Genomic DNA, 26,002 nt, shown 5'->3' with positions numbered 1-26,002 from the left:
TATTCACACCTTAGAGGCTAGAATTCAGGAAAATATTAAAAGCATCTCTTGCAAAGATATATATATATATTTAAAATTCAGTAAAAGCTATAGGAAACTATCTTTTGAAAGCAGAGAAGACTTGGTCAATTCATTATAGCAATTTGAACAGATCTGAGTTCTAGAAAGTCAGAGGAAATTCTCAATGAGTTCCAAGTGAATTTCAAAAAGATACATCAATTGTAGGTAGAAACACAAGTATCACCTGTGCCCTGAGAGACTGTGTCTAAAAATGTGGAATGAAGGAAAAGTACCAAAAAGATGAGGCACATAAACGTGAACTCAGTCCTTAGTTAAATGTTGTCCTGAAGGAAAACATGTCTTGGGCAACCAAGTAAAGGAGGGGAGGGTGGACAAAGCTTTGCAGGGTATTTCTGCAACTCACTAGTTTTACATCAGGACAAAAGCTTGAAGAGTGTGTTAGGACAGCAAGTGATTTGGCTTAAAAGCAGAAGACAGGACAAGGACGTGAGAGCACTAACCTCACATATGGTAGAGAAGAAAAGAGACCAAAGTGCAGAGTGAATATATTGCAGACTCTGGTATACAGGGAAAGAGAAGGGCTATGCTATGGGAAATGGAGTACATAGCAGAGGCAAAAATTTTCAAGAGTAGCTTCTCAGGAATGTGTGCAAAGATACTGTAAATTAAATGAAGGGATATAGGAGAAACCTGACTAAAGTTTTAAGATTCCACAAATGTCTGATGATAAGATATGGTGGCAGCTCTATCATAGGCAGAGCTCAGCCCTCAATCACCTAAGGATGCACAGAAACACTGGTAACAAAGGAACTGGAAATTTTAACATTTTTTAAAGCAGTGGGTGGGAAGGAAATGCAACCAAAGTAAGACCTGGTAAGATGACATTAATGCAAGCATCTAAATTTTTCAATAAACGAAGAATACCCCAAACAACACTTTTGTGGGCGTGGGGGATGGAGTAGATAAGTGCTTCCCTGCTCACCTTTCCCATAGATATTTTCAACCATCAACACCAAAATCTCCCCTGCTAATTGCTTTAACTTCACACGTCAGAGACTTTGGTCTAGACTGACTTGCAACATGGAAATCCTGACATTTATCTTCATCTACCTTCCTTTTTCAGGTAATACTTAGTCTTTAATATGGTCTTTGGCAACACAACTACTGGGTTCTAGAATCATAATTTTGATCAGGATAACTGCTTTAGGGGTGGGGGCTCACTGCACTTAAACTTCATGGGCATAAGGGGCAGTAGTGTGAAAATCTCATATATTCTATTAGCTTTCAAAGTTTTTAAACAGGAAGCACTAAAGTTATACAGTTACTGAGGTCCTAAAACAACTTGCAGAGACTAAAATAAAAGATTCTTAAGGATTCCAAGTGTTACAAACTCTTCTGAGTCTGAGCAAAATATGAAATGTGAGAGGATTTTAATTTCTCTGGACTTTGAATTTCAATTTACAAAGGCTAAGAAGATTTTATTGTAGGTTATAAATTATTTGGGTATAGGACTTCAGCTTGCAAAAGAATGTAATCTTTCTCTGTTAATTTCACTGTGTATTTAATAATAAAAAGGAATTCACACTAAAATCTGGAATACCTCTAGATTGTTGGGTTTTATTTATGTTGATTTTTAATCTCAGCACAGTACTTCAGATGGGCTTTCTTAGACAATTTGGCTGCACATAAGTTGGTCTTTGGTCATAATAGTGTCTTGGAATTAATGGAATTAATTGTGTATTGCTTTGATCCACTTTAGGGCTTTCTTGGGGGCAAAGCTGAAATGCCCACTCATGGATCCAAGAAAATCCAGAAAAAACAAAAAAAAAGCTGTTGGAGTTAAGAATCATAAAGGTGAAAGTAGGCTATGCTGTCCTGATACATTGCTGCTCTTTGTGATGGGTGAGTCTGGAAGAAGAAACTAAAGACTTATGTTTCAGCCTTCTCTTCTTCTTTTTTGGGACCTCCTTCATCTCCTTGTGAAGACGGTATATTCTTAGCACTCTCACAATGTGAGCTTTACTGGTCAAGGCCAGTTACTGTCCAACTGCCTGGACATAAGTCACTAAATCTAATTATAGGTTGTATGTTAGCAATGACATTCCCTCTAGCCCAAAACCACAGCCTCTAATATTAAATGGTAATAATGTTAATATTTTGGTTTCTGTATGAATACTGTGACTCTCAGCTGGTTCCAGATAATGAATGGGGCTGTTATTGATTAACCCCCTAACACTACAATAATATGGAAGATATTTATCCTTCCCTGATGATTCCAGGAGTATAATTTTGTTAGATTGGTCACTTAGTAATTTTTGCCATACGTAACAGAAAATCCATCTCAGTGGTTTATTTCCCTTGTGTAAGTGATACTACAGAGGTGTGTGACAGTGGCAATGACTTAGCAGCTCAAAGATATCAGGGATGATGTCTCAGGGATCTACTTTTACCTTCCTGGCAAGGTCACAATATGTTAACCCCAGCTCCAAACATCAGTCACAGCCAGGGCATAAGAAAGACATGACATCTATTTCTATTTCTTTTATCAGAAAGGCAAAAATCTTTCTAGAAAGTTCCTGACAATTCTTTATATTTCATTGGCCTGAACTATATCACATGGTCACATACAAGAAGGCTGAGAAAATGAGTAATTAGCTTTCCCAGCCTTTATGGTGGAAAGTGACAAATGTGATAGGGGCTGATAATGCCTATTGGAACAGCCAACCAGTAGGGTCAACCACAACGTAGACAGTGATGCTTTCAGGGGCTCTGAAATGAGTAAGGTTTATGTCCCTCATTTTGAAAAGGATTTATTATGGATGGTAGGTTTCTCTTTGTGTTATTTTTAAATTTTTCTTTGTGTATTCCCATCTGTTTTTAATCTATGGCATGACTTTCAACAACTATATAGCTCAATAGTGATACTTTTATGGAAAAAGAAAAGCTCATGAGCTTTGTCATAGCTCTTCCTCATTTTGAGGAATTTTTTTTTTTTTAATTTTACTCTGGTTTCACGCATCTGTCTAGGGCCATTAATGCTACCGAATGTCTGACACATATAAAGGACAGTATTATTTTTAAAGTAAAATTTTTTCTGTTTTTGTATTTCCTTCTGGTTGTTTAGTCATATTTTGGGCTTTACAAAAGAAGAATTGGGGATGTTCAAGATTTGGATGATTAAATCCTGCTAATACTTGATGTCAGGTATCCAAAAGGTGGTTTCCATTTTTCTTTTATGTTACCCTTGTTGTGACATTGTCACCACTTTCTTTTTCTCATTCCTTGAAATCTAGCCAAATAGTAGTGGAAGGTACTACCCTTACAAATTTAGTTCAAATGTTTTGCCAATTTTGATTTTCATTCAGACTGACGTGGGCTTCACAACAGATTTATTTCCTGCTTTTCATGAAAACTTAAAAGCATATCTGTTAAGATTTTTTCCCTTTCAACTTTGAAACATTTTATAAATAGAACAGCATTATATCATGATGTAATATCTGTTGACTTTGGGGAGATTTTTCTAAAATGTCTTGCTTTGGATTAGAATTGGCAAAAGTTGTTAAACGTGAGTGGATTTGTTTACAATATTAACTGTTATAAATAACTCCACTTCTTGAAAGTTCCCTGTTTTGTTTGGTAAAAAAAAATACACATATATAATCTGCTATGTATGGCATTTAATAAAAACTGCATACTCAAAGACTTTAGGTCAATCCTTTCAGAAAAAGACACAGTAAGAGAAATTAGCCCTTAAATTAAAAGCTAAATAAATCTAGTATAAATACAAAGGGTGCTTTCCATGTAAGCATCTTTTACCTAACCATTCATTTTCACGTTTTCCACATGCTCTTTACACATGGATCACAAACTGGAGAAGGAACATACTAAAAACAAACAACTCAGGCAAAAATGCTAAACGTCACTCTTGCACAAGTCTGCGGCCAGGATCATTAGTGCAGAATCTGCCTCTCGTTACAGATACAAGATGGGCCTTTTGCTCCATGTATGTACCAACTGCATCCCACGGCCTGGCTGGGCAAGCTCCCTGAACAGAGCTGGCAGTGACACTTAGGCACCTGCTGTCTCAACTCACTGTTCGGAATCGAGGCTGCCAGACCACTGCTAAAATTGACTGGCGTTCACACTTCATTTGAGTGGGTTTGCATTTGAACGAGGTCTTCATTTTCACCTTTCTTGCTATTTCCTGAGAAAAATGAGCAATTCCGCGAGGCTGGTGTGCTTTCAATTCTAGGACTGTTCAGTTACTGCCCCCCCTCCCAAGCTTCCTTTGTAAAAGAAAGGTCTGCATACTTCAACTTGTAGGTAAAAGGGTGTTATATTCAACTCCTGCATTTTTCAAGGACATTTTTCTAGCCTTATTTTTTTTTTCTTTCTTTACTTAGCTTAGGAGCTGTGTGAATGGCTGCTGACTGAGAACACTGGATACATAGTAAATTCATCATTTATCTACAGATCAAGGACAAAATTAAGCTGGAGGAAATGACCTTATAACAGCTTTTGGGAAGTATGAATCAGACTTAAAAGGGCAAAGAGTTTTTTACATACTGTTTCCATATGATTCTTTCCACTGAGTGGGAGCAATCTGTTTTCCTCACAAGGAGCTGGCATTGGTCAAGTGGATTTTAGAAAAGTTACTCTGAACTGGATTCATTCAATGCTGTGAAGCATCTTTCAAACATTAACAGACAGTACTGCTGATACTCGATTTTTTTAAAAAAAAGCTAAAATCCGTGTTTGTTATGCCAGGCTGGATCAGAATCTGGAAACTCTCACACTCATCTTAGGCAATATAAACAACCTATATTGATATACACAGATGTATATATACACGCACATGTATATGCAACATACATAATAATTTTTCCTTCACAGAAAGAATCTAAGCAAAATGAGGCTGCCAGAAAAACTGACCCGAATTATTCAGACTGAATAACTGTCTGGCACAAACCACCTTAGCAATGAGTCAATTCTATACTTTATTTCTGCAGTGTTCTCCTCCAAAAGCGTGTATGATCAAAAAAGTATGAGCAAGCTCTATAGATCATTTCAATTATGAAATGAATCCAGATCTTGTGATTATAACAAAGACAGCTTGTTTTGAAATAAACTCCAGATCTTAGGGACCTTCTGCACTCTCTTCCTTCTGCCTGGCAATACTTTTCTTTTTTCCACTCTTTACCTCCTTTGCTATTGGGTAGACCCTAAAATGCCCTTCAAGAATTGTCTCAAATGTTTCAGTTATTACTTCTTTGACTCTGCCTCTATTCGTTCAGTTTAAAAAGTAAATGTGTGTATATATTTGTATGTATTAAGTACATAAGTGCTGTTATATATACTAGAATACAAGATACTGTTCTTTTCTAAGGAGCAAGTCACTTAACCTGTTCTCCCCAGAATCTTAGGATATACTTGGATCATAGACTTTTTCATTTGTAATGTAGTTTAATCTTCATTTCTATCTTTCCCCCATACCTGCACTGTTCAATACAGTAGCCACTTGTGGTTCTTCAGCACTTGATACATTACCAGTCCAAACTGAGAAGTGCTGTAACTATAATACACAAACTAAATTTTAAAGACTTAGAATGTAAAAACAGAGCTACCCTACACTATGAGCATCCTGAGTACAAGGACCATGCTTTACGAATTTCCGTATTTAAATTTCAATTGCATAAAGAATAAATGTGTTTGGTAGATGGATGTTAACTGAAGGTATATTTGAATAGACTGTTCATGTCCTAGAGCTAAGAACAAGATGCTAATTTGTGGAGGCAAAAGTTACTCTAGGATTGAAACCCCTGATATCCTCTAATTTTGTTGTTATTTCTTAAGATATGACAGTTTAGGAACAATTTCAACGATTTCTCCTTATAGATAATTTGGCTTAGTTACCTCTATATTCCCGTTTCTTAATGTCTGTAATCCTTCTCTGTTACCTGACCTGGCACATCACACAGAGGTGATTTTCCTCAAATGCTGTGGGGCAAATGCTACATGCTGACTCTGTATGACAGGATCACTAGCTAGGTTGAAATGAAAAAGCTGGCAAGTAATATTACCATGCTCTGGCAAATCTGCTCATTTACTGCCAGTATTCCAGTTAGCTGTCTGGGAAGCCTCGGGAGATCCAAAATGCATTTTTCATGAGTTGCATAATGGAGAGCAAAGTCTCTAGGAAATTTGATGTTGCTTTGTCATGTCTGAGATTTAGGTAAGTTATTATTTCTTATGCACTTCTAAAATCTAAGTTTAGCCTCTGAAGGCGTCAGGGCTTGGGGATTTTTTGGTGAAGGGTGGAGGCATAAAGGCTGTGACAGTATTATCTGCTGTGGTCCCAAAATAAATGACTGATAGAGTAAAGGATACTAAAGAAATATGTCAACTAAATGCAGCATGTAATCCTGGTTTAGATCCTACCAATAAACTTTATTCATGGGACAACTGACAAAATTTCAACATAGTATATAAAATAATATTACAGTAATGTTAATTTCCTAATTTTGATAAATGTATTGAGATTATGTATTCTCATTAACAGTCATATTGCTCAGTTTTTAAAAAGTGAATTTTTGTATTTTATAAAATTCAGCTTTGGCCATTTGAAGAAGTTTTCTGATTAAGTTCCATAATTATAACTATGTAATATTTACAATATATTCATATTGAATTTCCTGAACAGCATAGGCTTCTTCTGGTCACCAAATAATATTTTCTATCAATTCCTCTGAATGATTAAATATATTTAATCTGTTGGATAAAGTTATTAGTATATATTCAGATAAAGTTAAACCAAATATGTATGGATTTTTTATTACGTTTGCTCTCTGTATTGACTTGAAATATGCATGTTCAGCCTAAATTATCTCTTTAAATCTTTTAAAAATTCAAGTTACTCTCAGAATCCTGAGGGGATCTCACATTCCATGTTGTGTGAATTAATTTTTATTCCTAACTTGGACACTAAGAATTATTCACTGTTTTGAGGAACAAAGTGAAATGATCCAATTGAAGTTTTAGAAAGACATCTATGGTGACAGAGTAAAGCAGAGATGGCAAAAAGAAGAGATTGGGAGTATTGTGACTGTATCTGCAACAGATGATAGGGAGCAGAACCAGAACAGTGGCAATAAGAAGAGAACAGAGGGTCCAGTTATAAAGGCCACTTCAGACAGTATCACATCATTTGAATGCCCACATTAAGGCTGAAAGAACTCATGTTTACACCAGAGTTGCCAAGACTGGTGACCCAGAAGGTGGTGAACCTGAGAGAGGGCACCCAACAAAGGGTATACAGAGAAGGTATTTTTGCATTATTTTATCACTGCTCATCATTCAGAAAATTATTTTCTTTAGTATGTTCTCCTTAAGATTCATTTTCCATAAAAATTCACTGAAGGCTACTACTGGGAAGGTCTGGGGAATCTGCTTGGAGAATTTTGTGAATCAATTAAGAGAGCATGCCTCTCACGTAGATCTACAAGACTGAAAATGTTTTCTAGAGACAACTTATTATTGGCCACTGTGCTTTTTACCTTTTCAGATTTTCCATGGGAAGTACCATACTCAGCTTTAGTATATTACCATGTAAAAGAAGGTGCAGCTGATATTTTCCCAGCAGTTTATAACTTACTTTCCCTTAATTATGGTATTACATGGTAGGAAGATTTCCTGACAGAAAAAAGGTTAAAAACGAAAAAAAAAAGAAAAAAAGAATCAAATTCCAACATAAGTCACATATAAAATAACCCAGAGAATAACTGACTGAGTCACAGGCAGATGTGAGAGTTTCAGATGCTAGTCACAATCCAAATCTGATGGCAACTGGCCAATGCCTTCGTAATGGATGTGCTAACGGATCTCCAGCCAAGAGACAGAAAGGAATAAAGTGAAAATTACTGCTATTACCCTGAGCTGAAGATGACCAATTAGGCCACGCCGACCGGAGAGGTTTGAAAGTCAGCAAGCCGACAGTGATGCCAGAGACCTGGCCTGCTCCGAATCCTAGGGATCCTACCTCTCCCATCAGCAGTAATCACTGAGAAAGGCCTGTCATCGTCCACTTTGTCACTGCAAGGAGACATGTGAGTGCCACAACCATACTGTATCATCCCCTCCTTCATCGGAACCTGAAATCTGCTACTGTCCTGTAAAATCTGTTCTTTGAAGAGATCTGATTTCCTCAATTTCCAAATTCCCTTTAGTGTAAATTTCCCACCTCAGAAAAAAAGGCCTTGACTCTGAATTAGCTAATTTATCTTAGTACAGCTTGAATGTGCCCTTAATCTAAATTACCTTTGGCTTTAAACATGAAATCATCTATTAATAGCTTATTTCCACCCAACTCCTATTTGTATTTTAACTAACGATGCAGGCTTTTTCTGTTTGTATCCACCAAGCAATTTGCTATTTTCTCCAAAATCCTTCACCCTTTCATCACCTCCCCAACACACACACACACACACACACACACACACAATCCAAATGGAAATGTTTTAGTCCCATATGGTCTAAAATAGGTCAGTTTGGTTTAGCAAATACCTGACTAAATCTGCGGTTTAAAGTACGTGGTACTGAAGATAATGCCAAGGATTCTAGGCTTAGGGATTAAAAGGGTAGTTTTGGCTTTAATTCTTTGAAAATGCATCCATTCTTGTTATGCGACCAACAGTCACTCTGCCCTGAAAAGGGTAACTAACTCAGGCACTGGCTGGCTCTCCTGAGCTAACACATCACACTCTCCACTAATCCTCCAGACAAAAGAGGAGCTGAGCAAGTCCCAGTTCCAGATGTGTCTGCCTGCCAACTGCTGTCTTATGCAGGCGCCAAGTGTCAAAATTCTGCCATTAATAGGTCGGACCCTGGTAGCTCCTGCACCCATGAGAATCCAGCAGGACAGTGGGTGAGTGCTTCTGGCCCACGAGCACTCTAAGCCAAAAGCAATCTCCTATGTCCAGAGTGAATTTAGTGCTCTGAGGCTCGCTGGGCTGCCACTGTACCCAGTCCCCATTGTGTGTGGCTGGTCTGTCTCACTAGCCCCACACCTGGGGCTCTGAGTCCATACCTACAGAATGGCTCCCTCAAACTGAAGCCTAACCTGGATGACCTTGACCATTTCTGCAGTGACTTCTCACAAGATTAGATTCTGCCCCTCAAATCGATTCATATCCCTGACACTGATCACTGCTATCACTCAAAAGTGCCACCTCGGAGTAGTGGCTCTTGACCTTGGGTGCGCACTGGAATCAGCTCAAGGTTCAATCTATTTCCTTAGATTGAGAAACACTGCCTTAGATACCAAAGTCAGTCTGGGCCAATGTGCAGTTTTGCATATCATGCTTCTAGTATGGAAGCTGTCTCAAACTTTTTAAAGAAGTGGTCAGGCTATAAATCATTTCCCTTATCCTTTCATTTGTCGATGGACACGTATGTTATTTCCATGTCTTGGCTTTTGTGAATAGTGCCGCAGTGAATACAGACGTGCAGATTCTCTTTGAATTAATAATTTCATCTTGTGTACACCTTAAACTTAAACAATATTATATGTCAATTGTATCTCAATAAACCTTGGAAATAATTGTGTTCAAAAAAAATAAAGTAATAAATATATAATACTATGGATATTACTGTTGTGTAACTTATTGCCATGTTAAACATAGCATGATTAAATTACTGCTTTAACACGTTCTTTGCATTATGGAATCTTCCTCCAACTCCCTACTAGTCATCCCTATCTGGTACTTTCCAGTTCCCCTGGCCCATCAGGTCTGCAATCATGGCCACCTGTTGGTACCATCCAAAACACACATCCTAAACCACCTGTTTCTCCTCTTCTCAATACAGTCCCTCATCTCTTTCTACTCTCTTTGGCTTTTGACCTCAGGATTCATTCTGACTCACTACCACTTATGATTAGCCCTGCTGCTGCAACCAAAAGAAGACTCAGTTTCCTCCTTCATCTGAATCTGACTTTCCCTCCAGGTCAAAGATCTTTAACTGCCCTTATAAAACTGTCCACTTAGGTATGCACAAATTAATTTCTGAGTTACAGAGTGTCTAGAACCTTTTGTTCTTATATTTAGGTATACAAAGATATTGTAATAATATCTTTACAATAAAAGAAAGAAAAAATGTAACTTCCATTTTGGTAAAAAGGAAGCTAAATAATGTAATCCACCTGGTTATCCTGCTTTCTGGAATCAAATCACCAGATTTCTACAAGCAGAATCCTCACCAAGTTGCCCATGGCCTTCCCAATCAAAGACCACATTTTCTCAAACCTGACCACGTTTTCTCAAACCCTTCTTGTACCCCACATTGTCGATAGTTTAGGATGCACTAAGTGTTAGATCTTTCTTATGGTACAATATTTAAGTGTGGATTTAGCATGCCACTCTCCTGATCTAAAAGATTCACTGACTTCCAATTTTCTAGAGAAGCGACCGTTACTTGGTGGGGCATATCACATTAGGAAAAGTGACAGAGGATAGGGGAGATATATGCCCCTAAAAGCATCTTCAACATTATAATTCCAAACCATATTTGGAAAACTTTCAAAAATCACATATTGCTTCCATAATAAAACTCACAGAAGGGACAGCTCATTTATTCATTCATGATGAACAACTGTTCATCATACACATACTATGTAGCAGGCACAATTCTAGCTATTCTAGCTGCAGGGGAAATCTTTATTGGCATGGGAAAAGAATGCAGACAAGCTGGAAAAGAGTCATGCTGAAACAAAACATCCAAATTAAAATCTCAGGAAAGCTCCACAAAGTGGAAAACTGCAGTTCTACTACGTCAAGTCTCAACTCTGAATGTTTTTCAGCAACCTCCATCTAAGTTATCACAGAGGTTTGAATGGTGGACCCCAAAAGGTATGTCCCTGTTCTAAGTCCTGAAGGCTGTGAATGTTTCCTCATTTGTGTCCTTATGAGAGACACACAGAGGAGAGATACACAGGGAAAAGAGAAGAAGGCCATATGATGACAGAAGCAGAGGCTGAAGTGATACATCCAGAAGCCAAAGAACACCTGGAACCACCAGAAGCGGGAGGAGGCAAAGAAAGATTCTTGCTAGAGTCTTCAGAATGAGCATGGCACACCTTAATTATAGACTCTGCCCTCCAGAACTCTGAGAATATAAATTTCTACATTTTAAGCCATGAAGTTTGTGGCAATTTGTTACAGCAACCACAAGAAGCTAATAAAGCCATATACCTAATTTGCAGTAAGTTCTCCTCACCCTATAGCAATAGAGAATGTGCATAGTTGATATATAATAAATTCTTAATGGACTCCAGACCAATTGCTTTATATAGTTTAAGGACAACCTCTGGGGTTGGAAGAGAGGGAAAAGGGCAACCTAAATTGATTCAAAATTGTTATTCTGCCCATACAACATTTGGAATCTTACCCTAGAAAAGATACAGTATGTTTTTCTTTATCTACCATGAGCTGTATCAAACAAGACAGGAAAAAAAAATCACAAAGAATTCTTGATTTTTTCCAAACACAATGTGCTTAATTTTCAAGGGAATTGTTCTCCAACTAATTCCAGAAACATACTTTAATTATATTTTACACAGGATATACACTGATTGGACTCTAGCTTTTTATTCTTTTCAGGTCAAAGACATCTCATTAGCTACTGATAAAATAAGTAGCTCATAAATGAATTTTCACTTGGCAGAAGTGGATTAGGAAATTCAACATTCATTCTAAAATCATTCAGAATTCTAATTTTATTACATAGTAATTATAAAATAAACCACAAACCAAGATATACTCAATGCTGCATGTAAAGAATTTTCACATTCAAATGAAAGAAATTTTAAATAAGAACTAATCATAAAACATAAAGTGGCACAGAAAGTAGTAAAACATTTGTATGAAAATTAAAACAGAAAAAAGAGAAAAAGTTCTTATCAGTTATGTTTCTGTAAACTTGATCTTAGCTATGTAAACATAGGTTTGGCGGTTAATTAATAAGCATTGAGAAAAGATAGATGAGGAGTGAAAGAAAGGGAAATAAATAAAACTCTAAGTGAGAATTTTCTGACAAACGTGCCTTCCTGGTTAATTTTCACGTCCAGAGCTAAGCAACATCTGCATCGTTTGCACTTCCTTTCATTACCCAGGCACCAATCACTTGCTCATTTATCATTCCTGTACATACGTATTATTGAAATGCAATGATTCATCACTTTTCATTGATCAAATAACATCCAGAATTACCTTCCAAATGCTTTGCATGTAGAGGTGACCAAATAACCAAACATCTGTGATGCTTCCTTTTAATAACACCTTCATGAAAAGATTTAGTAAACCTGATTCCTTATAATTTCTATAATTTCTCCCATTAGCATGGGGGACCGTGCTCTCTTGTTGGCTCAATGGGCCTGCATGCCTCTCTCCCTCCACGCCTGTTCATTCCACTTGCTTTCATGTGCAAATGGACAAAAACTGCTGTCAGTTGAGAACATTTGGGAGCCATTTGCCCTGCCTTTCCTTAAGTAAAATATAAAAAAACTAGGAGCAAATAGATGTGACTATTATGTAAGAAGATACTTTAATATGTTGCTTGGGTAGTCAGTCCCAAGGAAAACACTGTCTATAAGTAAGCAGATCAGACTTTGTAAATAAATCAGAACTTAGACCACCATCCTTTCAGAAAGTGGCTGCTTTCAGGGGTGTGTGTTGTATGTACTGAATGGAAAGAAATATGGTCTCCATGTGAGTCATTTTTGCCACCTTCTCAGAGCCTACCCATGTGTCAATTGCAGGTATTCAGCAATTGCTTATTGACTGTAGTGGACATGTGGACTTTCCTTTTTCAAGTTGCAAAATCTCATTTAGAGATGTTGGCAAACTGAGGATTTAGGCCCCCTGCTGTGTTAGCCCTATTAGAAGTTTGTAGGACCTCTAGGACACAGCAGTCACACATCTAAATCTTGTTCTGAGCAAACCGCTGAAGGCAGCTCTCCCTGATGTTTCCTTCCACAGGTAAGCAGAGCTAAAGGCATGAGCTGAGTTCAGTGAGAAAATATGAACAGCTGTGAAAGGACAAGATCTCTTCTAAATCGAATCCGAAAAATCCCTTCAGACACACGTTAGATTCTCTCTCTCTCTTCTCTCCTTTCTTCTTTCCTTCCCCTCTTTCTCTGGCAGGCAGAAGAGGGGAAAACATCGACTATGTGCTAGGTAAGCTCTGTGCTAGATTCTTTAGCTCACTTAATTCAACGATATTAACAACACTGCCCTTGGAGAAACCTGAGCTCAGCACTATGCCAGCTCACTGCTCAGGGGTGTAGACCGAATGTATAGTCAGTAGCCCACACCCACATCCACTGTCTCCCTCCTGCATTGATACCTCCAGCAAAGGGGCTCGATAAAATTGGTCAATGGGCAAGCCTTACAGCTCAGCCAACAGGTAAGCATATTACATGGAAAAATATTTTTAAAATAAAAAATTAGTGGATATATGTAAGAAAATCATACTATATTTACTACTGAGCATCATTCTAAGAAAGAGCAGACTTGAGCGCATATATGCAGAGAAGGCTGTAAATACTGAAGGGAATAAGACTGCAGTTTGTCATCTTGGCCACAGACAATAATAAAATCGGAATGTCAAACCAAGTAGATAGGAAGATACAGCATGATCTAGAACCCAGGAAAGATTAAGACAGAGTTAAGCATAGTCACCAAGTCAGGTGAAATACAGGTGATAACTCTATGGGAATTAATAGTTTCAATCAATATAGTCATCCCTCAATATCCTCCCATTTACTTTAAATCATTTCTAGATTACTTATAATACCTAATACGATGTAAATGCCATATAAATAGTTGTAAATACAATGTAAATGCTATGTAAATAGTTGCCAGCATGTGGCAAGTTCCATTTTGATTTTTGGAACTTTCTGGAATTTTTCTTTTCCAAATATTTTTGATCCACACTGGGTTGAATCTGCAGATGTGGAACCCACAGGTACTGAGGGCTGACTGTAATTTTCTGAACTGCATCCCAGTGTGACCTTGCTTGCATACTGTTTTTATTCTTAAAGGTCCAGGACAATTTTAAGCCTAAATCCTAATTCTAGAATCTATGTACCTCAGGAGGCAAAGAGGTGCTATACCTTTTCCAGGTATCTCGAAGTCATCCTTCTAAATTTTTTGAAAACTCCCTTGTAACTAAAGAGGCTACCAAGTCCAAGCCTTAGTATGTCTTCATTAAATACCATCCTCACATCCTTCCATGGGTTTGAAAAGATAAATTTAACAGGAATACATCTATCCAAGGGCTTGCCAGAAATATTTCAATTTGTGCAGAATGACTATTTGCATTTTCAACAATATTTTCCTTTAACAACTAATACAAGTATGAAACTATATCATTAAATGAAAAATAAAGGATGTCACCACAACAAAAATGACATTTAAGATTCTTAACATTTACTTGGTATTATTGTCTGTGACACTTCAGGTGTCTCTCACATGACTAACAAAATAACCTAAATGAACACACAAAAGTTACAATGCTGTAGTAATTTCAAAACACCTATATTCTGTAACTTAGCTTAATAAGCAAATATATGTAAATATGTATATAAATGTATGTGTGTGTGTGTGTGAGATATATAAAGCAAATATGGCCAAATAGTAACCATTATTAAACCTAGAGGATGGGTTTTTGGTTATTTACTATTCTCTCTACTTTTGTGTATGTTTGAAATTTTTCATTTTTCATGTGTGTGATCAAACATCACACATATCTGTATTCAGGTACATAGGCCAGTGGTTCCCAATTCATTAGGGATTCCCAACATCTCATTGGCAGCTGTAGGTGTGATAATTTCCTCATTCACTTTTGCAGTGGGCTTTTGACATTATTTAAGGTATCTAAGGTTTCTCCTTATTAGGGAAAGGCACTTAAAGATGCTTATCTAATTGTGTTCAGACAACGTAAATGACCCATCTTTATCCAAGCTGAACTCCCAGTAGCTATCAATCAATGTATGTTGATACTAGGCTCTGACTAATTGATACTAAAGAGAATCTAACACCTCTGATCTAATAAATATTGAAGTAGTGCTGATGAAGGCAAAGAAAGATTTTCCACAAAGGCCTTTGGAGACAAAAGCTCCAGCATTAAAGAAGCATCAGATATGCAAAACAAAACCCCTAACACCTTATTAGGGTGCAAATGTATGAGTAGGCTAATGGAATATGCAGGGGTAAGGATGGCCTCAAAGCACAGTTGCCTAACCCTGCGCCTGCCCTCTCTAACTTCATCTAACTTGGTAGATGATAAATCCTTTGGATTTGGATATTTAGGGTAAGAGAAGTTGGTCAAAATCTTGCTTAGGGAAAAGAGCATTAAGAATTTATCAGTATATTCTCTCTCTACAATCTCCATTCTTATGCTCCTAAACATGTTTGTTACAGAAGAATTTACTACTATGAGTAATTTAAAAAATTTATGAGGTAAACATGGGTTAGAGAGACAGGGTTCATAAGCAAATCTGTGAAAGTCGTTAAAACACTGTTTATATGTACAATAATAAAAACAACAAAATCAGGAAGAAAAAATGATGACAGCATATAAATTTTTAAAAAATCAATGGTTTTTTACATATCTTGAATTTGTAAAAAAAAAAAAAAAAAAAAAAAAAAAGGTACTAAACAGCATATTTCCTTGGTCTATTCTAGCTCAGTAAAAAATTTGAGACTATCTTTTCCCTACAGTGATGGTCACGTAGTTGTTTGCTTTCATGCAATACTACCCATAAGCAGAGGCACATGAAATCTGTTTGGTCCTCCAATCTTTTTTTAAATTTTGTCTTTGTTTTACTAGTCAAATTTTGATTTCCGTATGTTAGACCCCAAACGCTCACAAATGTGTAAGTGATGACAATTTGACTTTGGGAGTGTTAAATTAATTAAACAAAGACGCTATTAGACTGAGGTGGTTCTAATACCATAAGAGCCTGCCTACACATCCAAATCTAAGCCTGAAATGTCTCAAGGTCAAGAAATCAAAACCCAAGGACAACTAATTGCAGATGACCAACTAGGCCTTCCCAAATACGGCAACCACTTCTGTGATAGCCAATCAAATAATGTCCTTGCTTTGCTTCCCCATCTTCTCTATAAAAATCTTTTCATGAGCTCCTGTCCATGGAGCCCTCTGAACTATTTCCAATTGGTGCTGCTTCATTCAAAGCAAGTTTTGCTCAAGTAAACTCTTAAAATATTTAATATGCCTCAGTTTATCTTTACAGGAGGAATAACTGAACTCTCATTCATGAAAGCCTTGATTCCTAATGGCATACCTGCCTGACCACTGGGAAATCTGGTATAAAACTTCCAGATTCTCACCATTATAATCTACCCATTAAACAGACTGCATCTGAATTGTGAAATTAAAATAACTTTGTTAGCAAAAATCCTAGGAATATATAATTGTCTTAAAGATAAAAGCTCATTTTAATATCTTATCTTTATTTTTCTTTATTTTTTTTCCTGGCAATCTCAAACATCAATTACTATGTAGGATTCTTATGTTTCTTAATCTCTACTGAATACTTTTTTTCACATCCCATACTAGATACCAAGGACTTGTCTCCCTCCTTCTCTCTTAACTCACAGATTATTTCTGAAAGCATCTAAAATGAAAAACATGACAAAAAAGACAGATTTCTGTCTTTGGAATTTCACATCAAAGTAAGGAAGTAGGGTTTTGTTTTCCCCCACATAGTTCAGAGCCCACTCTCAACCAACTCCCTCCACTACCACTTATTTCTGAATCCTGTTTCTGTAAGAACTGGAAAAAAAAGTATAAGTCCTGATGACTTAGCTTCTCTGGCCACTGCTGAAACAATGGTGTGGAGAGGCTGTGCAAGCTGCGAGACCTGAGCTTTGCTGGGCATTTCTCTTCATTTAAGTGAGCCTCTCGCTGGCATTCTGTTTCTCAGGGCATATTCCCCACTGGTCAGCAGAAAAGACAACTCACGAAATTAAATATCATTTTAAATGAAATATGACTTAGGTCCTGAAACCAGTCTTGATTTGCAGGGACACAATCCATTACCCTTGGGCCAGAGACACTAATAACAAAGGCACCATTTGATAAAGTAAATACTCACAGAGAAAGAAACCATGAAAAATCAGTAGTGAAATTAGTCACTGTTCCTATATTGTCTTTCTGAGAAATGAGATGCATTTAAAATAGCACCCTACACTTTAAGATGGGAACCATGATTAATGACAATGCTTCACCTTACCCAGCAAGAAAAAGAATTGCACGTCAAAACAGACACAAGTATCTTGAAATTGTAGATGGAGTGGGGAATGTATTTTCTATCTTCAAAAAAAAAAAAAAAGGAAGCAGGCAAGTAATTGCTGCCTCCTTGCAAAGGGTTAAGCATTTCTGATTAGCTTTGGGTCATGCATCACATTCTGAGTGCCTAAGCTTAAAGACACACTTCATTGAACCCCATCTAGCAAGCTTCATGCTTATGAAGGTGTTCCTCTTGATTGCTTCTCATCTGGGCTACAAAATGATTGGGCTGGAGACTGACATTGATTAAGTGCAAGAGAACCATGTTTTACTGTGACAGCTGCTAGGCTTCTGTCAACAAATCAATGTTTTTTCTTTTTTTTTTTTTTCCTTTTCGCCTTAACTCTCCCATTAGCATCCTGCTGTTACTAGAGATGAAAAACATCTCTATAACTGTCTGCTGATTGACCACTTTCTGATTTGCCAATCACATAAAATGTTTTTATGATGGAAAAGGCTAACCCTTCATTCTAAGCAGCTTTTTGTGCACAAATAGTGCAATTTGCCAGAATCCTCTGGGGTGTGGCTGCTGCTCCTATAACTTAGAATCACAAGAGAGAGACATATTTTACAGAAAAATGTCACTTTACTCTCTGGCTTTGATCAGTAAGGTTACAAATGCACCCTGTCTTTGAATTTGGGGAGTGTTTTAGCAACGGTTCCACCCACTGATCTTCTGCTGTCTAGATAAGATAGTCACCCTTAATAGCTTTTTGTGCACAGAATATCCTTGGTTATTTATAATAGAGTGAGGCTGTTAAAAGCTGTACATCATACTGTGCACCAGAAACAGGAGGCGTGGTTAGGAGACAGCATATACAGAGATCTCTAAAGCAACACTGGGTCAAAATAGAACTTTTATAGATACTCTCCTTAAAACAGCAGACTTGTCTCCTGCCTTTCACCTCCAACTGTGTGGCTTGAAATGGAGCCCTGAACTTGCTTGACTGGAAACATATACGACAGACCCATATGGAATGAGTAAATTAGTGCCTAGTAATTTGAGCATTCTGGGATGATTTAATGAAAGGTGTATTTTCATATGCTTTTGTCTGTGACGTTATTTCATAACCAAATACTAAGTAACCCTAAACCAAGATTTTCACTGTGTCAATCTTGGACAACATAGTTTATTTTGCTCAATCTTTCCTCTGCCTTAGGATATAAACTCAAAAGACACAAATAATTTTACATCATCAATAGGCCATGAGCAATGGAAGGAGCTCCTGGATGTGATGAGTTGAACATAGTCAGGACTTGCCCTTAACTTTCTGCTATCTTGATCAGCAAGCCATTGGAAATGAGAAAAGAAAATTCAAATCTCCTGTATAACATAGAAAAAAATCACTTGTTCAGATCAAGGAAAGCATCATTAACTGTTTCAAGGGACATAAAGAAATAGAGCAGTTAACAAGCCAGTTTCCCAAGCAATAGAGCATTGGACATGAATCCTGGCTGTATACTGATGGTTCTCCAACTCGTTCACCCTGGATGCCCCTCAGGCCCCATGCTACACAAGATCCTGCAATGAAGGAAGGTAGCCATAGTAACATCTTTTTCTTTTTCTCACCCAGGAAAGAGGAAATAAAGCCAATATGGGAAAATAATGGGGCCAAAGGTGAAAACAAGAAGGGATAAAATAAACTAACTTGATTGCAAGGAAAATAGGCATTGGAAGAGGATACCAGAAGGGTTCCTGCTAAACAGCTCCTTGGAGTTCTCTGGCCCTAGTCGCCATACCTCCGGAGGTGTTTTTCAGTTACTAAGGAGTTGGCTATCTCTTGTATAGAATAGCTTTATGATTGCTGTAGAGGGGCAACTGGAATTTTCCAAAGTTTTGAAGTTCATAGTAACATTTAGAAACAAAGTATTAAAAACAGTAACTATACCTGGTTTTGTTCTAAATGACCAAAATAGAAACTAAACTGGAGTTAGGATAATAACCCAAGTTAAAAGAGAGTGTTTTTTCATTTGACTTCATGGCCATAGTAAAAGGCTCTTACTACTATAATGTAATTCATCCTGGCTCTCAGAATATTTCTTCACATTCAACCACACTCTACTCAAATTTCTTAAATGACTTCTAAGAACCTAAAAGCTCGAACAATACTGTTACATTTGTTATGAGATATCCATATAGAAAGATGTATTATCAAAACATTTAAAAGCATATTTATAAGTGTTGCTTGTGCTCACTTTTTAGGGACAAAATTTACTTTTGTTTTTCCGTCTTTTCTCTTACCTTATGCTTAAGAAAACTTTTCACTCCAAAAGAAGTAAACATTAAATTAGAGCAAACAAACTAGTGAAACACATTATAATGTTATTTGCCTCCAGACCATTCATGAGGGGAAAAGGTTCCTTCTATTACAAGAGAGAAAGTTGACAGCAGTTACTTTGTTTTGTTTTTTAAGCTCTGGAAAATCTTCTTTCTCTTCTTCACATTTTTAAAAAGTTTTAGTGTGTCTCCACTCTCATCTATGAAAGAAGACTTTTAGGCATTTAGGTTTGATATACAATTTTCCATCACATGATAATTAAGGAAATCTTCTTTAAAAAGCAGTCCTTTCTCAATTATTCTAATGTATTGTTGCAAAGGGAAGCATCTAATTATGAAGTTCTCAAGCCCCAGCTTTCTCCCATGTCTGAAACCACATACTTTGTCTAAAAGGAAAGGACTTGAACATCATTTTCACCAAACCCAGGTTGAAGGCTATAATTTAAAGTATTGTCTCATCTGAGATGGTTCAAGGCTCACTCTGAAACTATAGTTTCTACTAATATAAGGAATGACACAAATACAAGGTCCAGAATCCAAAAAAAGAGCCTGAAGTCCACTGGCAAGATATACACTGTTTAGGTGGATAAACAGGTACATCTGATACATTGTGTCTTAGACTGTTCTCTGGAAGCCAATACTGAGATGGAGAATTGCAAGCAGAAGATAAGCCAAGAAGTACTCTTGAGAGTTACAACTGTAAGAAAGGCTAGGATGGCGGAACTGGGCAGTCAGTGGGAGAAGCTGACCTGCAATGTAGCTTTAGCAGGGGCATCCACCCATCCTGGGGAGCTCCAAGGATGGAATGGCTCTTAAGAGTTGTGTCAAATGAGTCAAGAGTTCTGGCCTTTATCACCATAGCAGCCAATTTGGGGCCTTGGGCAGCTCCCTATGAGGAGCCATACCCCTGGGTGAGTCAGTACCTACAGCCAAGGGCAAGGCCCCATAAGGGAGACAGTTGTGAGCTATTAGCAGCAGAAATTCGAAGCAACTAGAGGATGAGTGCATCAGCCAGAAGAGGGGACCTGGGCAAAGACATGCAGTATCCACTGGGGAAAATACATTGCTTATGATATCGACTATTGTGTCTCAGTGCAAAAATTCATGTATCTAATCACAGGAGGCAGAAGCTACAGCTGTCAATCCTAGGGAAGGTGACCTAAAGAGCAATGCATCCTACCCAATGTATGGAACATTCTAATGCAGTACAGCAAGCTTCAGCCACGGAGGCTGCTCCTGTCCATATGGTGTTTCCTGAGTCTACTTTTTTCTCTCAACTTGGTTTTTATAATTTTTATGATTTTAAAGGTGATAGTGACAATGATGATAATCATATTTTTCAAGCACCGACTGTATCAAATATTTGTATAAACACCACCTCGTTTTTCTTTTGGTAACAAAAAGGGGCTAATATATTTCATAATTGTTGTTGTAAATATGGCCAACTACAAATCATATTTTTTTTGCATGATTCCAGTCTCCAGAACACAGTTGTGTATCCATACTAGTTCCCTGCCTGATGCCTCTGTGGAATCTTCAAAATATATTGCCATGTTCCTGCTGGAAGTGTTATACCAACTTTCATTATCTCACAGTTGTTCCACATGCTTTTTTGAATTTTTTAAATATATGGCATTTGATAGAACCTCTGTTTTCCTCTTTGTAGCAAATAAAAATAGTAATAAAAATGGAGCTAAAATTCAGCATAAAATATTCTTTATACAAATGCATCTCTTCCCCCCACCCGACCCACCTCTCTCCCTCTACCCACCCCCCCACCTCCAGTTCACCCTGAAGGTACCCATTATACAAGCCCCATGTAAAGGAGGATCCTAATGGCACTCTGCCCTTAAAGCCTATATCAGCACAACCTGGCATACAAAAATCAGACATGAATCTAACTCCAAAGCATTGATGAGTGACACATCTTTGCTTGTTTGTTAGTTTTGATGAACCGATAGCAGTAAAATTCCCTTTAATCTTCTCTAGCTCATCTTCAAGTTTCCCTTCCTTTAGTGGCTGCCACATCTTTCCCCTATTTTCCTCAAAGTGTTTCTTTTCATAGTTGCTTATGATAAGAGTGATTCTTTATCTTCTCTCACTCTAACCTTTCCAGACTGTCCCCTACATCTTCTCACTTTATAGAATCACTTCACATAATAAAACGAACCTAGTAGTTTCTGGAAGAAAAGGAAAAGAAAAACAACTAGCATATTCAATAGATAGCATTTTGCTCCACATGGGGATAGGCTTGAAGGAAGGGGTTGGTGATGGAGAAGGTATGGAGGGCTAGGGAGGAGGTGCTAGGAGAGCTGAGTTGAAGCCTTCAAATCAACTTAGAAAACTTTTTTTCCTTTAATTTGAATGCTGTCTAGCTCCCATAACTCTCCTCAGTTTTGGCCTTATATCAATAACTTCCTGTTGACAAGCTCTCCCTGGATATCCTACTGGAATCTCATATTTATTACATTATTAAAAAGAATTCATTATGGGCCCTGGGACATTTGCTTCTTTGCAAACTGTTTTGTTAATCTCATCATCAAATTGCCCAAGATTCAAACTTTAGAGTCCTCTTGCTTCGCACATCCAAGTGATTCTAATTGAAAGCATCATACTCTCTTTCTCATGAACACCTCCATTAACAAAGCCTTGGCTTAATCCCTCGTCATATCTTACCCACATTTTTACAACAGCCTCTTCAATAATTTCAGTTTCCTGCCATCAGAAATTGCTACCCTCTTCCCTCTTTCTCTTCCCTATGATTAAGAACTTTTATTTTTTACTTTTTACAATGGAAATTTTCAAACCTATAGGAAAGTAGTGGAAATGATAAACTCGTATCCATCAACCAGTTGTAACAGTTCACAATTCACAACCAACTTATTTTCATCTATAACCCATCCCTGATTATATTAAAGCAAACTCCAGGCATCCTATCATTTCAACTGTGAAATGTGTAAGAAACTCTTCTTTTTTAGAAAACTAATTACAAAATATTATCACACTTAAAAATTAACTATAAATTTTTAGTAACAAGTCAAGCAATATTCATAAATTCCCTGTCTTACACATTTTTATTTTGCAGTTTAAATCAACGTGTAGACAGGAACCATAAATTGCAACTTGTTCTTTATCTTTCAAGACCTGTCTTACTCTATGGAGGTCCACTCCTTCCTTCCTTCCTTCCTCCCTCCCTCCCTCCTTCCTTCCTTCCTTGTTGTGGTGGTGTAAAACAAAGAAAAACAAAGAATGTTGCTAGCCATCCTGTTCTACAAGGATTAAATCATCAGCCACTGCAGTCGCTGATCAACAGTGCACCCTGAGAGGAATTTAGGATGAAAAAGAAGGATGAGGCACTTTGTGCTTTGGACAAGCAGGTCCCTTAGATAAGACATATATTTCTGGAAGAATTTTAATGAACTCTGATTCTTCCATCTCCCCATACATAGGAAAGCTCTAAAATCATTAACTTATATGTCCTTTGTGAATAACAGTAGTCTTTTACCAGGATGTATGCTTGACTGCACGTTTTCCCCAGCCAAATTCATATACAAACTGGCCTGTCCCGTACCTCTCTGGAGGAGTTCCCTCAGAGCTGTTGAGAGGCTGTCTCCTGGGCCATAGTCCTCAGTAAGGCCCCCAAATAAAACTTAAACTCACAGCTCTTATGTTGTATCTTTTTCTTTCACTTGACAGTATTTATTGAGAAAATGTAATGTTTGTTCTGTCTGGGTTTTTCTGATTACATTTCCATTACGTTGTTTAACATGTTTGTTTGCTATGTATTATCTATAAATTGGTGATCAGATCTAGAGGTTTCATCTGTTTTAGATTTAATATTTTAGGCAAGAAAATTTCATAAGTTGTCTCACGCTTGCATAAGAATGGCTTATCTCTTTTTACCTAGATCTATTAATCCATGAGGTATTACAAGCAAAACTGTGCTATTTTATGATTTCTTGATTTATTAGGTCAAAATTGTCTATAAAGAAGAAAATTTCCTCATTAACTACTTGGTTACCTTAAACTGTAGTTTTAAGCTTTATATTGAAAATGTTTCACGATCCAGCTCTGATCTACCTTGTCAGGTTCAACCCCTCCTCCTCACCACATGTACATTTCCCCAGGAGTGTGATGGTTTACAAGAACTGTGTTTCAAGATCTTTTCTTGACATCCCCAGCATTTAGCAACTGCTGGCATATATTAGCCAATTAAGAAATGTTTGCTGAATGGGAGAGGAATGAGAATTTCCTATATAAGTAACTGATCATGTAGTACTTGTATTCATGCATGATTTCAAACACATTCAGACTTTTAGATGCTCATACTTAATGTCAGAAAGAATTCTTTTCAATGTGAATACAGTAATGCACTGACAAGTTATAAAACTTCTAATACAACATTAGCAGTGAATTAAATGAAGACATCTTAAATTGTACCATTCAAGAGATAAATGTTATTCTAGAATGGATTTGGCACCATGCACTCTTAGCAATATGAAGTCACCAGTTCTCAAGGATCTTATTTCCTATCACCTGCAGTAACCAAACCATCACTCTAAGGAGAGTTAGGTAACATCAGCATTTCAAAGAGAATACTAATCAAACGTTCTTCAAATACGAGAAGGTTTCATTCTGAGGAACAGCATTATTCTCAAAAAAAAAAACCTCCCTTATTCTCAAAACACTCTCCCCTTGCCTCAGATGACACCATACCCATAGATTTTCCTCCTACAACTACAACTTTCATTCTGTGTCTGCCTGATCACCTTTTCTAAGTGATCTTTAGATAAAAGAGTTTCTCAAAATTTAGAACTGAACTTGCTTTATTTCTATATTCACTCTTGGGCAATGCCATCTAACTACCAACTTCTTTCTTGCCCACATCTTTCCTTTGGATTTTAGACAGTAACTGCCAACATCTCAACTTGGAAGTTTCATAGGCAGCTCACACTAAGCATCTTCTTCCTCCTGCCAGCTGCTTCTCTTCCATGTCTTAGAATCTCAAAGAAGGGCGCCACCACCTGTAATTAGATAAACTAGGGCTCTAGCCATGACTTCTCCTTCTCCTCTCCCCTCATATCCAATCAAGAACCAGGTTTTTTTTCTGTTTTATATACTAAATATTCTTTGAATGTGTAAGGGAGCAAAACTGGCCACCCCAGTATGTTTCCTTGGCATGTGAATTTTTTCAAATTGAAAAAAATGAAGGCCCAAAAGATTCAAAAAGAAACTTTGACCTACCCCACTAACTGCTTCAAAGAATTTAGATAAAGTGCCTGTTCCCAGAATAGAGCTATCATGAGAGTTATCTGCAAAGAATATAGGCTAGGTATAGCGGAGGAAACTCAGGCAGGGCCCACAAATTGGAGTCCACTCTGTGTCCCATTGTCTCTGCAAGGCCCAGCACACATTTGCTTACCAAACATTAGCTTTTCTATCTCCATGTCAATTGCCTTCCTCCCATTTGAAGTCCCAAACCAGTACTTGCAAGCATCCTCTTTTGTCTTTAGCTAAAGATGGTATTTAAGGGAAGGGTTTCAGGCATTTTAGTGAGCTAGACCCAGTTTTCCTGGGTCTCTCCCATGTATACAGGTTATTAAACTTTGTTTTGATTTTCTCCTATTAATCTGTCTCATGTCAATTTCATTCTTAGACCAGCCAGAAGAACCTAGAAGGGTAGAGGAAAATTTCTTTCTCCTCGATAAATGAAACCATTTTTCTCTCTTTCCACATTTATCATGCTGGTCCAGGTCATTAGGGAATTTTTCCTGCACTGTGGTCAGTTTCTGCCAGTGGCCTCCCTGCATATAATCTTGCCCTGACTCAATCCAGAATAATCTTTAAAAATTCTTTCACTCCCTTGTTTAAATTCTTTTCGAGACTTTCCTATTCTCTGGGGGTAAAGAAAAAATCCTTGACATTTCTTAAAAGTTTTACATGATCTGGATATAGTCTTTCCATTTCACTGTCGCCACATTTGGCTTAGTTTATTAGGCACATTGTATTTGTTAAGGAAGGGATAAGTCTTTCCTGCATAGGCGCTTCCTTCAGTCTGAGATACATGGCCAGACACTTCTATTTCACTGAATTAACCATCAGGCGGTGGCTCAAACATATCGTCTTTAATAAACATTCTGTGACGCACACACAACACACTCCCTGCCATCACCACCAAGACTAGGTTAGGATCCCTTGTTATAATAACTTATCCAACCCTATACTTCTCTATAGCACTATTACACTTACAGTTACGTAATTAATTGGTTTAAGTAGGGCATTTTTTAAAAAGTATTAGCTTCTCAAACTAAAATGGAAACTTATGAAAGCTAGGGG

This window comes from Hippopotamus amphibius, chromosome 2, assembly GCF_030028045.1.
Source record: "Hippopotamus amphibius kiboko isolate mHipAmp2 chromosome 2, mHipAmp2.hap2, whole genome shotgun sequence".
NCBI lineage: Eukaryota > Metazoa > Chordata > Mammalia > Artiodactyla > Hippopotamidae > Hippopotamus > Hippopotamus amphibius.
Note: the sequence above shows the minus strand (reverse complement) of the source record.